At 38.5% G+C, this 18,614-nt stretch overlaps 1 protein-coding gene across 7 annotated transcripts in view; it reads right to left on the bottom strand.

Moving 5' to 3' along the window:
* The window catches only part of CDKAL1 (CDKAL1 threonylcarbamoyladenosine tRNA methylthiotransferase), a 652,719-nt gene that overhangs the window by 417,176 nt on the left and 216,929 nt on the right, over nucleotides 1–18,614 (bottom strand). The gene's annotated exons all lie outside the window — the stretch shown is intronic.

Genomic DNA, 18,614 nt, shown 5'->3' with positions numbered 1-18,614 from the left:
ACAAACTGAGAAAGGCTGGAATACATGGTCAAGACTCAGCAAACAGCAAGAGACCCTTTGAATGAAAACATACCATTATTGAGTCATAAAATATTTTTTGAGAGCTTCCGTATGCTAGTGACTATTAGGTGTTAGGGATACAAACGATAAACCTACAGGAATAAATGTAAGGTAAAGATTAGAACCCGAAACATTGATGGGAAAGGCAAACAATGAGTGAACAGAAGAGGAACACAAGAAGATGTAAAGTCTGGAGTTCTTGTGAAGGTTCTCACACATCAAAAGAGAATCTTAAGTCTCAATAGCCTCTTTAACCCATGTAACCCAATTCACTTAGTAGAAAGAGTCACTGTTTTCCATTGTTTATTTGCCAAACATTAATGGCCAAAGCAATACCATTTTCTGGTGTTTTGATCTATATTTAGTTCAACGCAAGTTAAAATAATATATCATTTTTATGACACCCTGCAGACCACAAATGCTTCTAACCCTCCCACCAAGCTGTAAAACCCTAAAGGTGAAGGTCTACCACCTGTCAGAGGGGTCTCTTTCTGTTTGTCACGAACCAAATTCTCCAAAAGTGAGTGCAATTGGCAGGCCACCTGACTTCAGGCTGTTGGGTCCCGTGGGCCTCAGTTGCATCATGTATGAAAAAAAGATTTTAAATATCTGAAATTCTTTCTAGCTCTAACAGTCTCTGAAAATATAAATCTGCCAAAAGGATGTTTAATTATCCAAGAAGAGATTCGTATTAAGAAGGTGTGCGGGCAGTTGGTATCTGGCCATGGGGCTACAAATAATAAAGAAACTTATTAAATAGCTTGCAAAGCCTGTCCCTAATTACAAGGGTTTTTTTTTTCCATCCCTTATAAAAAAAGGCCTCGGACCATTCTCATTAGTTGGCAAACGATCTTCGGCAGTGTAACGCATTACTAAATAGCTTAAATCAAACTGCTGCTCACTTTGCAAACTATCATGTTGCTATACAACCCATCCAAACATTTGGCAAGGAAACGTTACAGAGGACAAATCCATATGTCTACCATAGACATATTTAAGTTTGACTAGTTCTTTCTCATCTAGTATTTCAAAATAAGGAGGCTTTTAGTAAAACATAATTATATAAAAGCCAAAGATGTGGGTTCTAGTCTGGCTGGCTAGCTGGCTGGCTGGCTGGCTTTCTTTCTTTCGTTTATCCACTCAAAAAAAAAAGTCTGAATGGTTCAGTAATTTGATAACCCAAAACGCCTATGTTGTTTTAGAAAGAATTAATAATAGTGATAATGGTAACAATCTCTTATATAGTAATTATATTTACCAGATGCTTTTCTAAGCTATATATAGATATATTTAATCTCCACAACAAGCCTAGGAAACACATTATTTTTATTATTATTCCCACTTCAGAGATGAGGAAACTGACACACATAGAAACCTGCCCAGAGTTACACAGTAAGCACTGGAGCCAGAATTTAGACCCAAGAAATCTGGCTCCAGAATTATACTCCTAACACTAGGCCAAATGGCCGCGCACATTCAATAAATGCGGCTGCACATTTTAGCTATATCTAAATCTAGACGGTAGCTCTGGGCACATTATTTTATCTCTTCAACCTCAGTTTCTATAAAACAGGAATAATAAGGAAGACTCTACAGTGAAGTAAAATACGTACCCTCTTGTTAGCATTGTAAATGACAATGCTTTGGAAAGCAATTTGAGTTTATATTCCAAGACCCATAAAAAGGTTCTTAACCTTGACACAATAATTCCACTTCTGTAAATTCATTCTAATGAAATATATTTGAAAAACTATGCTTTTTAATATGTAAGAGTACAAATTAGACATGTCAAAGTTAATTGTAGTTAACACCATCAGAACAGAAAGAAAATAAAAAGACAAAGGTAAATTATGAAGTATTGTGTTCTAAAAAGAACGGATAATCTAGTCTAGATCATAAAAGCTACTTTCTGGCTGTTGTCACTATATCTCAATTCAGGAAAAAGGTTCTGCCATGGTCCACTCTCCAAAAAAAACAAAAAAACAAAAAAAACAAAACAAAACAGAAAAACACACCCGTAATTCCATATCAGATGTAGAGAAGAAAATAGCATATTGGTGATACCCGAAGACCAAACTACTCTAGTAATCAACGTATCCTGATGGTAACGGCACCTCATGAAAAGACAGGAGACACAGAGGATGGGAGAATGGGAAGGGAACAAAGCAACAATTTAAAGAAGATAAAAAGACTCAAGACAAGAGAAATCAGAAAATATAGACATGACAGGATCAATTAATTAAAGTTGTCTAGGAACCATTAAGATGTAAGCATAGGACCTCCGGGAAGATGGCGGAAGAGTAAGACGCGGAGATCACCTTCCTCCCCACAGATACACCAGAAATACATCTACGCGTGGAACAACTCCTACGGAGCACCTACTGAACGCTGGCAGAAGACCTCAGACCTCCCAAAAGGCAAGGAACCCCCCACGTACCTGGTTAGGGCAAAAGAAAAAACTAAACAGAGACAAAAGGATAGGGACGGGTTCTGCACCAGCGGGAGAGAGCTGTGAAGGAGGAAAAGTGTCCACACACTAGGAAGCCCCTTCGCGGGTAGAGACTTCGGGAGGCAGAGTGGGGGAGCTTGGGAGCCGCGGAGGAGAGCGCAGCCACAGGGGTGCGGAGGGCAAAGCGGACAGATTCCAGCGCAGAGGATCGGGCCGACCGGAACTCACCAGCCGAGAGGCTTGTCTGCTCGCCCGCCGGGGCGGGCGGGACTGGGAGCTGAGGCTCCGGCTTTTGTCGGAGCGCCGGGAGAGGACTGAGGTTGGCGGCGTGAACACAGCCTGCAGGGCGTTAGTGCACCGCGGCTAGCCGGGAGAGAGTCCGGGGAAAAGTCTGGACCTGCCGAAGAGGCAAGAGACTTTTACGTCCCTCTTTGTTTCCTGGTGCACGAGGAGAGGGGATTAAGAACGCTGCTTGAGAGAGCTCCGGGGACGGGCGCGAGCCGCGGCTGAAGGTGCGGAGCCCAGAGACGGACATGGGACGCTAAGGCCGCTGCTGCCGCCACCAGGAGGCCTGTGTGCGAACACAGGTCACTAGCCACACACCCTTCCGGGGAGCCTGTGCAGCCCGCCACTGCCAGGGTCCCGGGATCCAGGGACAACTCCCCCGGGAGAACGCACGGCGCGCCTCAGGCTGCAACGTCATGCCGGCCTCTGCCGCTGCAGGCCCGCCCCACACTCCGTGACCCTCCCTACCCCCCCGGGCCTGAGTGAGCCAGAGCCTCCGAATCAGCGGCTCCTTTAACCCCGTCCTGTCTGAGCAAAGAACAGACGCCCTCCGGCGACCTACACGCACAGGCGGGGCCAAATCCAAAGCTGAGACCCTGGGAGCTGTGAGAACAAAGAAGAGAAAGGGAAATCTCTCCCAGCAGCCTCAGAAGCAGCGGATTAAAGCTCCACAATCAACTTGATATACCCTGCATCTGTGGAATACCTGAATAGTCAACGAATCATCCCAAATTAAGGAGCCCTGTGGATGAAAGGCTCTTGGTGCTGCAGCCAGGAGTCAGTGCTGTGCCTCTGAGGTGGGAGAGCCAACTTCAGGACACTGGTCCACAAGAGGCCTCCCAGCTGCACATAATATCAAACAGCAAAAATCTCCGAGAGATCTCCATCTCAACGCCAGCACCCAGTTTCACTCAACGACCAGCAAGCTACAGTGCTGGACATCCTATGCCAAACAACTAGCAAGACAGGAACACAACCCCACCCATTAGCAGAGAGGCTGCCCAAAATCATAATAAGTCTACAGACACCCCAAAACACACCACCAGACGTGGACCTGCCCACCAGAAAGACAAGATCCAGCCTCATCCACCAGAACACAGGCACTAGTACCCTCCACCAGGAAGCCGACACAACCCACTGAACCAACCTTAGCCACTGGGGACAGACACAGAAAACAACAGGAACTACGAACCTTCAGCCTGCAAAAAAGGAGACCACAAACACAGTAAGATAAGCAAAATGCAAAGACAGAAAAACACACAGCAGATGAAGGAGCAAGATAAAAACCCACCAGACCTAACAAATGAAGAGGAAATAGGCAGTCTACCGGAAAAAGAATTCAGAATAATGATAGTAAGGTTGATCCGAAATCTTGGAGATAGAATGGACAATAGAATGGACAAAATGCAAGAATCAGTTAACAAGGACCTAGAAGAACTAAAGATGAAACAAGCAACGATGAACAACACAATAAATGAAATTAAAAGTACTCTAGATGGGATCAATAGCAGAATAACTGAGGCAGAAGAACGGATAAGTGACCTGGAAGATAAAATAGTGGAAATAACTACTGCAGAGCAGAATAAAGAAAAAAGAATGAAAAGAACTGAGGACAGTCTCAGAGACCTCTGGGACAACATTAAACGCACCAACATTCGAATTATAGGGGTTCCAGAAGAAGAAGAGAAAAAGAAAGGGACTGAGAAAATATTTGAAGAGATTATAGTTGAAAACTTCCCTAATATGGGAAAGGAAATAGTTAATCAAGTCCAGGAAGCACAGAGAGTCCCATACAGGATAAATACAAGGAGAAATACGCCAAGACACATATTAATCAAACTGTCAAAAATTAAATACAAAGAAAACATATTAAAAGCAGCAAGGGAAAAACAACAAATAACACACAAGGAAATCCCCATAAGGTTAACAGCTGATCTTTCAGCAGAAACTCTGCAAGCCAGAAGGGAGTGGCAGGACATATTGAAAGTGTTGAAGGAGAAAAACCTGCAACCAAGATTACTCTACCCAGCAAGGATCTCATTCAGATTTGATGGAGAAATTAAAACCTTTACAGACAAGCAAAAGCTGAGAGAGTTCAGCACCACCAAACCAGCTCTACAACAACTGCTAAAGGAACTTCTCTAGGCAAGAAACACAAAAGAAGGAAAAGACCTACAATAACAAACCCAAAACAATTAAGAAAATGGGAATGGGAACACACATATCGATAATTACCTTAAATGTAAATGGACTAAATGCTCCCACCAAAAGACACAGATTGGCTGAATGGATACAAAAACAAGACCCATATATTTGCTGTCTACAAGAGACCCACTTCAGACCTAGAGACACATACAGACTGAAAGTAAGGGGATGGAAAAAGGTATTTCATGCAAATGGAAACCAAAAGAAAGCTGGAGTAGCAATTCTCATATAAGTTATATATATATATGTATATATATATATGTAGTTTGCTTGAGTGCAGTGTTTTTTGTTTTCTGTACTGAATTCATTAGCATGGGTCGGTATAAAATTTAGCATAGGTCAATATGTAATTTGTAAACTAATAAGGTCTTAAAAGTGAGGAATTAAGTCTTTTAAATTTAATTATTTATTGTAAAGAGCAGAATAGCATACATAAACAGGTGCCTAAGGAAAACTTGTATTCTAATATGGAACTCTCATGAACACCTTTTTTTTTTTCTTCTAACGGTATGATAGTAGGCCATTTGATTATTTTTATGGCTTTAACTTTACAACAATGAAATATTCGTAAATTTTAAAGAGTATTTTTCTTTATTTGATGCGGGTGGGATACTGGAGAAATGAAAGGTCAAACACCTATTGAGGAATCCATACTTGTCTATATATTGTGTACTTTTATTTCAAGAACTGATTTAAAATTCCTAAAAGGATGCTATAATAAGTTATTATGCCATTTTACAGACTGAATTAAGTGAATTTCAGGGAGGTATGAAACTTGCCTAAGGCTATCCAGCTACCAAGCGGTAGAAGTGAGAATTAAATCCAGGTATACCTATCAAAAAAAAAAAAAAAGATGTAAGCATAAAAGATAAAGAAAAAACTAAAAAAATTAGGCAAGTCACACTGATGCTGCTTCAAATGAGCATTTGTTAAGTGTATCAGGAAAATACATATAAGCCCTAATCAAATTTGGATTCTTTATTAGGATATGCAAAAATAAGATAAACTAAAAATCAAAAAAAAAGAAACTGAAATATCTGTACTATTCTTAATTCCATCATTCACCTTTGAAAATCTATCACAGAATTTAAAGTTAATGGAGTATTAAATTATGTCAATTATATTCCAAATAGAAATTTTAGATACAAAGCCACAATAAAATTAAGAAAATTCATCATTTGATATATTACTGTGAAAAACAAAATATGTAAGTGCAAGTCAACTCACACAGAAAACTTGCATTTTGCCAACTGCCACGTAGAAACCATTGAGCATCACTAAATATCACTAAGACTGGCTTTCAGCACCAGCAGAACCTCACCCCCAATCTCTCCTCATGAGCACTGGACAGAGATCTTCCTAAAAATTTTCAGGAATTCCCTGGCAGCCAGTAGTTAGGACTTGGTGCTTTCACTGCTGAGGGCCCGGGTACAATCCCTGTTTGGGGAACTAAGATCCCACAAGTGTGGCTAAAAAAAAAAATTTTTTTCAAAATTTTGTTTGCTTTTATTGTTATTGCTTTGTTTCTTACTTTGCATAAAATTGAGAAGGTAGGAAAATGAAAAAATAAACCTAATAGGAGAAATAAGAATGAGAAAGAAGTTGGAGTAAGCAAACTGGGGTCTTAACAACTCCATTCTCTGGAAGTGAAATCAGGTGTTTAACAGAGTAGGCAGAGACTCAACATTCAAAGGATCAGGGGTTGCCTAAATTCCAGAGTGAGAACAGTATGTGACGGTGGATAATGGAATTCCCAACGGTAATCAATTTACCAAAGAGGCCCCCCAACCTGACTTGTTACTTGTTGTACAAGCCCATTTTCAGCCATCATATATCGTAGGAGTCCTGTTTTATTCATTCTCTGTATTTGTGGTCATTTCTAGGTACATAGCTCTAAGTCTCACACGTATTTTTTTAAAACCTGATGATTATATTCCATGATGATCAAAACAGCGTTATTTACCAGTTAACGAAACTATGCTAGTAATAAAAAACTTATGGGGGCAGTGATAAAACAGGTAAACCTTGTTTCTTTTATTGCACTTAGTAGAGTATCTGATACATACAGATATCTGTAAATGTTTGTTGAATAAATGAGTGAATGACTAAAGAATAAACAAACAAATATGGGAACAAACCAATGAATAAAGTAGACAACCACCAATCTTGACTGGGGATATCTTCCAGTCAGAGGGCTACTGGTCCTAAATAAATAAATCCATTGTACATACCTGTTCTCTCATAAATTTATAGATGTGGGGCGGGGGAGAGAGAGAAACAGAGATGGGGAAAAGGAAGTGAGGGAGGAGGAGAACAGACTAAAAATCTCATTTCAGACAGTTTATGTTTTCCTCAAGAGCAGTAATGGAAAAATAAAAGATACTTTACAAGGTAGAAAGATCTTCCTAAATCCGTATTATCTCTCACCATTAATATTTATTTTAAGGACAACCTAAAAAGAACCGCAGAAATACACATTACAAATCACAGAGCTATATACATTGTTTAAAAATAGAAAACCAGGATTTTAAAAGATGACCTTGCCTTAAACCCAGTTTCTTTAGTGGATTTACAGAAAAATACACATTCCTCAGGGACTACTTCATCAGATAAAGTAAATGAGGTCTTAACTACATGCACTGCTGCCTTTTTAAAAAGCCAAACAAAACATTCTGCTTTGTCAGGGTTGGCAAAAATAAAACAACTGGTGCTACCATGCTGAGATGTAGCAAAATAAAAGCAAAGTAGTTTCACAAATAAATATGAGATATATATTATTTTTGTACTGAAAAAAACGACAGGCTTTTATCCACAATCACATGTGTGTCCAATTATACTTAAAGTTGGACAACACAAGTATTGGGTTTTTTTTTCCCCTTCCTGATATGGCTGGAAAACAAGTTTTCTTCAAGCAATAGGAAAATTGACAGATGGCAGCTCTTTGGAAACATCCATTCATTCACTCCTATTGTGCCCTTCCAAGTCCACCCTAACTCAAGTACTGACTCCAAGTGCACCCTAACTCAAGAAAACAAAACAAACAAAAAAGACAACCAGACAGGAGGGTACACTTATCAACTATCTGTAAATCTGTATGACTGGGCAGTCCTATCCTTTAAACATCGTAATAGGAAATTCAGATTCCATCCCACTGGATAAACTTAATGCATCTTAAGAGGCATTTGACACCGTACAATATAAGAAAAGAGCAGAAATTCTCCCAACCCACCTACACTTGATGGCCCATGTTTTCCTTTCTCTTTGTAAAATTCTGGGGCCCATAGCATCTTTTTCGGGTTTAGTTGGCTAACCTCTAGATTAGTATCAAACTTTAGCTCTAACTGGCTTTCCTTTCAACTAACTAAACAACCACAGTTCCAACGCAAGGATAGAAAACTGGGCTAGAAGCCAATGAACCTGTGGTTTACTGGAAAAAGAACTGGTTAGATGATGTGGTTTAAGTTACGACTCTGTCACTCACTGCTCTGTGGTCTTAAGCACACTGCAATCTAATTAGGCCCAAGGTCCGCCTTCTGCATAGTTGTGATAGTAATAAACTCGATAGTAATTGTACTGAACACATATTATGCGCCAGACATTGTGTTAATTATTTTAAATGGATGATCTCTTTAAATTCTCACAATACCATAATTATCCCCATTTTATAGATGAGAAAATTGAGATCTACAGAGGGGTTGAATAACTTATACAATATCACACAGCAAATGATAAAATGATAAGGCCAAGTTTGAACCCAGGCAATCTCAAGCTATCTCTTTCTAGCCTTTCTCCTACCATTCCCTAATTCAAAACACACACACACACACCCCCGATCCACTCATCATTCTCTGTGTAAGACACTGCCTTTCACAATTCAATACAAAGAGGGGCACCTGCTTAGATTGCCTTTGAACCCACCAATGAGATACACTTTGAGAGACAGCCTCAGTATCTACTGAGCTTCTAGGGAAGCTCCTTTAACTCACCCAAACAATCCATCATGCTCATAAATAACTTTGTTCGCTCCTGTACTACTGTACTTACAATGATATAATTTAATTGTTTTCTGCTTGTTTTACTCTCTCTCCTGCTGGATTCTCAAGGGCAGACACCAAACGAAGGTACCTGTCAATCCTCTGTACTTGACAAATGTTCAGCCATGTTTGTTGAATAAATGAATGTCCAGAAACAGGGCTCAATAACAAACATAAAAGACTTTTACATATGAAATAAAATAATAAACTTTCTAAACTATAAAAGCATCTTTAAGTATTTATAACTAATGTACATCCTCACCATACAATCTATGAACTAACCTGAAAAAAGTGTGAACCATTCTACTCGATTAACTTTAAGCCTTCTTTAATGATATGACAAAATTTGAGTACCTTTAAATTTTGATTTTTATCCAAACTCAGTTATTCTACCTTCCTCAAACTAAATAATTTTGTTTATCAGAAAAATGGTAAGCAAGATGCACTCTTTAGTTACAGCAATGGTACATTCTGTAACATACTAGAACTTGAAATGGCTTTTAAAAATCAGCCTTATATATAATTACTAGAAAAGTTATATATTCATTTCAAAGTTTATGTAAAATAATGGTTACATAAAGAAGAATTTACAAAATTTAAGACTAAATCCCCATGCTAATGCTGTCTAAAATTTCTAACTGGGCCACTTACTTAAAGGCATTTATTAAACCTGCATTTCAAAGTTCTGCAACTTAATGATAATTACTTCACAGGTATGAGCCAACAGTGCCATCCACTGTTCTTATGAATGATCTTTTGCCCAAATACAATTTTTAAAATGCACTAAAAATAGGATTACTTTAAAATTTTATTTGCACAATGTTTAAGTGAAAACAGGTATTTGGGGATTTCACTGAAGATATCAAAACAGCTGCAAATTTCAGGACAACTAGCTTTGTGATAAAAGTAAAAATGTAACAAGTCCAAAATTGACATAAATACTTCAATTTCACACATTTAATTGTTTGAGATAAGTTTCACGTCATTCATGGTCCAAATTAACATTTTTCTCTACAAAACAATCATCTATAGCCAGAGAGAAGTAATTGGAATTATACTCCAGCTCAGCCAGAAAATTTTTTCTGCATTTAAGTAACCCTGCTGTTACTGAAATACTAAAATACTTAAGTGAATACTGTGAACAAGACGGTTCTAAAAGCTACAGGAGAGACTAAGATTAACTTTTCTTCATTTATTTGTCAAACATTCACTCAAAACTGAACAAATGAAAGAGGAGATTGAGGAGCTGGCGATGAATCGAATAAACTCCTAACTTTAAATTCTAGTACCATCACCTTTCCGGCCTAAATAGTACAAACGATGCAGAGAAAGGAAAGGGAGAGGGGGTCTTGGAGAATGCTGGTAGAGAACAGGATATAGCAAGATCACAATTGTAAGGAAAACACTTATTAAAATGCCCATAATGTGTCAGGCTACATATACAGCAGGTAGTACATGTTACGAAAGAGATCAGCTCTTAGCAGTTACCCAGTTTATTTGAGTCATGCAGATAGAAAGTAACAATGTCTAAGACTCCAAACCCAGAGCACAGAGGTCTCTCCAATGTACCATAAACTCTACTGTCTTCTCCGGAATAGGCTGGTACCACATTCCAGGCTCATTACTAAGAGATAAGCTTCCTGGCCTCCGTAAGCTTACAGAAGATCAAGAATAATAAATGTGTAACAGCAGTTATTTACACATTTTACGGATGTGCCAAAAGAACGGTTACAAACTCTAGATTCAAGTTTCACATGGGCCATGTTAGGACTTCTATAATTTACTTTTGAAAGAACTGAATGTCAAGGGGGTAACATAAAATGTGTGAGTTATTTTAAGCTACAATTTGCTAGTATTTAATTAGAATGGCTACCTTCCAGAGCTTACTGGTATGTTTTAGCTGTCTTTTATCCTTGGTCAACAGCAGAGGCTTTGCAAATTAGCATAATAAGTGACAGAAATAAGTTTTCATTTGTGAAAGTAGTGGTTAACTACTAGACACAAGTGGTTACCTAATAGCATAAAAGATAGTAGAAATGGGATCTCACTGGTGGAATCAGTGACATTCAAGATGAGTTGACTGGCTAAAATATTTGCCAGAAGAGGGTAAAGAATTTTGCAACACCGTAGCTGAGACGAGTGTTTCTCAAACTATCTATAGAGACAGATCAGGATTTTTATTTCCAACCTCTTATAAACCAGTATTTTTGTAAAATACAGTGAAAAGGAATTATAAGACACTGCAGCAACGTTAAATCATCTTAAAAGTTTCTAACATGCTTACTCTCAATTTCTATACTTGTCACAGACCAGTCATCAATAGTTAATAACCTGGCACTGGTCCATGGATCACACTTTGGGTAGCACTGGCTTGGACCATTAAGGATATTATTCTGTCTTGGTCCCTCCTTTACCCTCACTCTAGATATTGGGTAGAGGATTCTGGTTGCTTGAGGCTGACAATACTGTCTCATCTGGTTCAAGTGAAACTTTCGTGCAAGGTTCGATTTAATCACCCCAAAGAAGAAAGAGGACTTCACAAAGCTTATAAGAACAGGTGGATGGTGCCAGCTTGCTTAATGAACTCTTATTGCAGATTCTGGACTGGGACTTGCTTTCATTATAACCTGACAACTGGGCTGTAGAGAAGCAACTAATCCTCATTGGTAGGTACTACTGTCTATCAAAAAAACTTCTAAGAGTATACATGACAAAACTGACTTACATTAATTTACAGTCATCAGTGCCCAATATATAAAAAAGTGATATTGACCAATAATTTTTAAATAAATGAGTGACTATTAAGTCTGCTGAATTCTTTTTGGAAAATGTTTTATCTTGAGATACTGCCTCTTGGAAAAAGGTGTCAGGACCTAATAGATGTCTCTGAGGATGGCACCGAGGCTGAGGGAGCTTTTCTCAAGAGAGCAGATTCAGGATAGTGCCACGGTTATTACAATCAGGACATGTAAACAGAACAGTACAGTATAACTAGGGAAAAAAAAGAACACTTATTTGTTGACACCATGCTAAGATATAAGAAGTTAATGAATCATTGAATATACTAAACACGTAGTCATTTCAAAGGGATTATAAAATAAAATATCCCAAATTTTATTCTCCAAAAATGTTAAAAAGATTCACCCTAATACAAGTGTGATATTGCATATATTCAACCTTCTAACAGGATCTTTTTGGAAACTTAATTCAAGCTTTATAAGAACACTTCTAATTACAGGTTGGCCAAAAAATTCGTTCGGGTTTTTCCATAAGATGTTACCAAAAACCCGAACGAACTTTTTGACCAACCCAATGAATTTTTTACCACCAAATTTTTTTAATAGAATGTTATTTTCTGAAAGCTGTAATTTAAAGAGTAACATTAAAAGATAGCATTTGAGGCTTATATTTTCCACACGTGTACTGACAATGGCAGTAGTCGTGTTTGATGACAAAGGTCAAGGAGAAGACCTTTTTACTTTGCTGCTGCCACATCTCATAGAGGGGCAGTAAGAGGATACCTGAGTCTCTGACACCGCTTACATTCAGAGGTCGCAGGAGTCACTGCTGTGCACTCTCATGAAGAGTGTCATGCTGGCACCTAAAAGCATTCATTCCCCAGAACGTGGAACAGAACAAGACCCAAATCCTCCCCATACAGGAGCTGCAATTAACTGTGTTTACAGCTGGATTTTTTGGATTATTTCAGTCAATGTTAGTTACCTGTTGACTTGGGAAATGTTTATCTTTGTATATGTCATAATATCTAATACCATACCTGGTAATGTGGTAAGCACATAATCATTATATTTTCAAATGCATTGTGATTATATGTAGTTAATAATTACTTCATGTTTTAATCATTAGAACCAGAAAGATAGCAAAATGTTATTAGTAATGATCCTACTTCACTTCTATGAGAGAAATTTGCATTCTTTCTCTTTCATTCATTCATTCACCTATATATCTAGCCCTGGAATAGGGACTGATAAATTCCGGACATTATAGAAAAAAAATTGAAATATCTTAGTTTGTTTTCCAAAAGCTAAGATGTCACAGGGGGAAAAGTAACAGATACTTTAAAAAACTGTAATAAATTCAAGTATGTAATCTCAAAGAAAATTAGATTCCCCTTAAAGGTTCCCATATACCATCATTTTATGTCTGGCAGATGGCAAACAACAAGAAAGATGATAAATTTTAAAAGTGAAAGTATCAGTAAAATATTACAGGGTCAGATGGTATTTTCTAAGATGTGTTTAGCCCTAGGGAGGATTACCCCTTCAAACTAGGGATAATCTGATAGTAGTATCTAAAATATGATATACTTTATATCAGAACTGCTGAGTAGCACCCAACTCTTGGCTTTGGAAGAATGAAAATTGCCAAGGGATTGTCAAGATGATGACTTTGATAGTGAGCGAGACAGCAAAATGAAGCAGAGATTTTCTTTATGGCCCATTTTCTGATTTTTAACTTTTTGTCCCCTGTATTTCCTTCTGTCTCCACACTCCATTCTTACTACTAGAAAAAAAATAAGGCAATCACACAAATGGGGTCCCCTGACAAAACCTGAGCTTTTCAACCTCAGCTCACTTCTTCCTTTTATGCACATATTGACTCCCTATTATACTGACCATGGCACCTGGTTGATACTTTTCTACATAAATATCCACAGATTTCCTACTCTGTTGTGCATCAGGACCATGACCTCACTCCACGAATTTCATGAAAAAAAATGGAACACTCTGGCATGACTCTTCAAATTTCATATATTTACCCCAGAAACAAGATTATTTCTGGCCAAATTTTTAATTAGAATCTCAGATTAGACAGAGCTTCCAGTTTATAGAAAATCTGTAGTGTAGAATATCAGCTGAACACCACCACCAAAGGGAGGAAATCGGAGAAGAAGAAAACTGACAAACCTTGGAAGGAGGGGGGATTCTGATCGAGAACTGGCTGTATCTCAAGTCAATGGAATCAAAAAGAGACCACAGTATATTAACCAAAACATAAAGGGACAGGACACTGAACCCTCCACCCTCCATTTTGCCTGACAGCATGGAGGAACTGAGCACCTTTCTCTAAATTAAATCAGTGAAGACCTTTAAGAAAAATGAACTGATAAGTTCTACACTTAAACTTACATCCTTTACTCTTATGTCTGAGGAAGCATGAAGGGGTCTTTCTCTCCAACACTTACCTTTCTAACTATGTTCACAACTGTTCCTGTTTAAACAGTTTCTCCTGTCAATATATTTCTAAACCTTACCCCTCTGCCTCTAAACAAGCTCAGATAGAAATATTCTTGTATTCTAAAGACCACATCTCTCACTTTATAGCAGAACTCCTCCAAAGAGCAGTCCTCCTGTAGCAAGGCCTACTAATTTCTAACGTGGTTTGCAAATTTCCGGCTCTTTCGAAAATGATTCACCTAACCTGGCATTACTTCTCCTCAAGGGATCAGAAGTAATTGATAGTTAGACACTTCTTTTCATAAAACCTTCGCCACTGACTTGTTTTATTTCATAGATAATTCCTCTCTCTCCTCTTATTTCCTATATACAAGCACTGACCATTCACCTTCACTGACCTCAACTCTCACCCCTCCAACTAAGGCTTCTTTTCAGCCTTGTATTTCTATCTCCAACCACTCTTTGGAACTTCCAAATCCATGGTTACAAATAAATCCACTGGAGAATGCCAAAGCCCATCTTCTTAACTATTACACAGTACTGCCACCCTTGCTTTTCCTTCCCAAAACTACCACCCAGGCTCTCATTCCTTCCTGGCTTGGTTGCTATAGGAACCATAAGCAAGAAATGTGGGTGGCCTATAGATGCTGAAATTTCATTTCAAATGTCACTATAATGCAAAGATTGTTCTGTTCCCACACTTGATATGATCCCTTGCTCCTGTGAACCCACAAAAGTGTCTGACGGGCGCAAGAGATAAGCCTCAGTCTCAGTCCCCTACTAGCTGCACGACAAGGTGAAGTCACCTAACCGCTCTGTAACTTAGTTTCCTCATCTACTGAAAAATCTCACAAGGCTGTTGTGAGGACGAAATACAGGAAAAAATACACATTTCACAGAATTCTGTCTGGCCCACATTAAGCACTCAATATACATTAGCAATGATTAACTTCATTCTCTCCTGCATTTCAGTCATGTCCATACAGCTCTCATCATCCTACTAGACAAACATGTGCCTATTCATGTCTACAGGGAGTCCTTACCCCATAAGGGACAGTCTAGAAATAAGAGTGATATTGGACAAGGGGCAGCTAACCTCAGAAGGCTCACCTCAAAAAAAAAAGAATGTTGTAAATTGAGACAAGGAACCGAGTAGACCAAATTTTTATATGCAATACAGCAAACATAAGAAGGATGAATAACTGAACATAAAATTGAGAGTATGGAAAGAAAAAATAAATGTTATTTAAGAACTAAAGATACTCTTGGGCTTCCCTGGTGGTGCAGTGGTTGAGGGTTCGCCTGCCGATGTGGGGGACACGGGTTCGTGCCCCGGTCCGGGGGGATCCCACATGCCGTGGAGAGGCTGGGCCCGTGGGCCGTGGCCGCTGGGCCTGAGCGTCCAGAGCCTGTGCTCCGCGGCGGGAGAGGCCACAACAGTGAGAGGCCTGCGTACCGCAAAAAAAAAAAAAGAACTAAAGGTACTCTTATTATACACAATGTGATCAAACAAGTAGTGGTCTCAGCTCATCCACAATCTAGCATGATATGAAATTTTCAACTTCTTCCTTGGCTAAAGCAACTAATATACTCCTTTTACATTTTAAGTTAGAAACGTAACAAAGCATAACAACTCTGTAGAGTTTAATAGTAACTTTGCTAAATTACCAATACATGTAATAAAACTTGCTGAAAATGGGGTCCTTTCCCTAACTGATGGATAGAAAATTTATATGAAACATATATCCATATTTAATTTCAAAGCCATAAAACTTTGAAAAGTGTAAGATTTTGATGATAATTTTTGCCTGAAAGAAATAATTATCCGTAGAACTCTTTTAAAACATTTAAATGTAAATGAAAAAAAGCAATGAGCTCTACTGGAGGTAAAAAAAATAAAATTCAAGGTAAAGATGTTAAGAGTGATACTGTCGACAAACACTCATGGAGAGACTTTCATCCGAGAACAAGTGATAAGGCTCCAACAGATTCAGGAAAATGATTAGTCGTCAGAGAAGTTCAGAGACTCTTATCGCAACGAGTGACAGCACAGATTAATGCTCTCAACAGCAAAAGAATGTTTGCTAATTTATTTACTAAGAGGCAATGCTATACTGTAATATGAGAGATGTGAGAGGATGAGAAAGTGAAAGGAAATACCCAGTGAGCTTTAAAAAAGTCTATAGCCTCACTATAAGAAACACTAAATCCAAGAGAAGAAAAATTCAAATTATAAATATATGAAAAATTTTAACTTAATGCTATTTAAAATGGCTACCTAAGGGAAATTTTGAAAAATAGACGGCGAAATAAATTAGTAGTGGCTTGAAAATACAACATTGATTCAGCATTTATTGAGTGCTCACTTTGTCCTGGACCCTCAAGTCAGAGATAATAACAGTGATGACTGAAATACTTTCTGAACTCACGAAGCTCATAACTAAGTAGAAAACATAAATTATGCATCCTGAGAAGTGCCACAATCAAGGTAAACAGGGAATGTTGTAGACGCACAACGGAAAGATGGAGGTATTTAGCCTGGTCAGGAGGGGAGGGACAAGCAGCCACCCAAAGAAAGGGGCACACAAGTGCGTACCGCAGCATTACCCACGAGTAAGTGGAGAAATGGTAAGACACGCCAGGGGATCCTTACAGCACACAGACAGGCCTGGAGTCGAGAGAGAGAAGGACCTTGAGGCTGAGAATGTCAAGTAGTTCAGTGAGACTGAATACTGGAGTGTGAGGTGGGGAGTGACAGAATGGAGAAGTACGGAGACTAAAAATATAAAGTATCTTTGAAAACAAACAGTTAAAATCGACACTCAGCAGGTCACAAGTAGCTACAAAGTCACCTTGATCCTAAGATAACAGATTCTAATACAAAAGGGTTTGACAGGCCCTAAAATAATAACATACTTAAAGGAATGTGCCAGTCAAAAAGGAGTTGATCAGTCCTGTGTTTTTTTTAAAAAATGAGACTATCAGAAACATTTAGACTTTGCCCCTCTAAAGACATTGTTTAGGAGAAAGTGCACTTAGCCAAACTCCAAGTATTACTGAGCAAGTAGCAAGGCAATTTGTACTGCAACAAGAAATTAACATGACCCCATTCAACTTTCTAATTATAGAACTCAATTATTCATTCATAAGTGAACAATTACTAAATCCCTACTGTGTACATACTTCTGTGTACTAAGGATACAATGATAAAAAAGAAAGTCAATTCCCTACCTTCATGGAGCTTATTACATGCCAGTGAGGGGAGACAATTACAACATAGATGGACATATGTCTATTTCAATACCGAGAAATGTTACAAAGGAAAATAAGGCAAATATGGAGGAAAGGAAATGTAGGTATGCTGAAATTTTAATAGGAATTTGAATTCAGGCGTCAAAAACAACAGCAGCAGCAATGCAGGATGTGAAGGAAGGTGAAGAGTGACTGAGACAGAGGCAACAGCAAACAGCCTTACACCCATAACTTGGCTCAGGCTCCAGAGAATATATCAGATTCTCCGGTCAATGCGACAGCTACGCTTCTGACTGTTAAATTCTGACTTAGTCGCTAGTAGTCTCTGAGCTTGATGAGTCCAGGTTTATGAATCTTCCACACTGAAGGCCAGACACTGGTCCTGGACAAGTTCACGAAGTCAACTGAAAGTCCCCAAGGGCTTTTAGGGAAAAGCCAAATGTCTTCTTCAACAGTCCCTGGTCTTTGGCAGCAGTGGGGAGGATGAACCAGAGGTGGATGATAAGGCAAGAGAAAAGACAACAAGTGACAACACAGCTGCAACAGTGCAGGAGGAAAGGACAGCACTGGCTTGGAGAGAGGTAGAAAGATGCTGGAGCAGGAAAGATAAGTTCACCCGTTCTCAGTGGGGAAGATCATGAAGAAAGCAAAGGGCAGAAGGAGGACAATTTTTAAAAAGAGAGAAGGAAGATTAAAAATGTAAAAGTAGCAGAAGGCTTAAATCTGTGGGAAATGTGAGGCAGCTGCATGAATGGAGGGACTTTCATGAGGTTTGAATTTAAATTTATTACCAGACTATGACAATATAAAGTGGGAAATAAGTAAGTTTCTCAAATGGAGTCACTATTTAAAAGAACCAAATTCAACAAATGCAAATAAAACCAAGTATGACTGATTATACCAGGAGTTATAATCAGGCAGAACTTCAGACCAACATGGCAATTAAAGAGTACTTCATATTCAGTCACGATGTTTATCTTCAGTTTAAGGCTCATAAAAGTAACATTTAAAAATATTCATTTCAGATAGTTAATAATCAAAATATGGTTAGGATCTTGGGCAATATTTACTATAATGCTATTGAAAAAACTAGTCAAAGATGATGGGTGTATTAACCATTTCACAGAATGA

Source organism: Tursiops truncatus, chromosome 10, assembly GCF_011762595.2.
Source record: "Tursiops truncatus isolate mTurTru1 chromosome 10, mTurTru1.mat.Y, whole genome shotgun sequence".
Classification (NCBI taxonomy): Eukaryota; Metazoa; Chordata; class Mammalia; order Artiodactyla; family Delphinidae; genus Tursiops; species Tursiops truncatus.
Note: the sequence above shows the minus strand (reverse complement) of the source record. Positions and strands in the feature narration are given on the sequence as shown.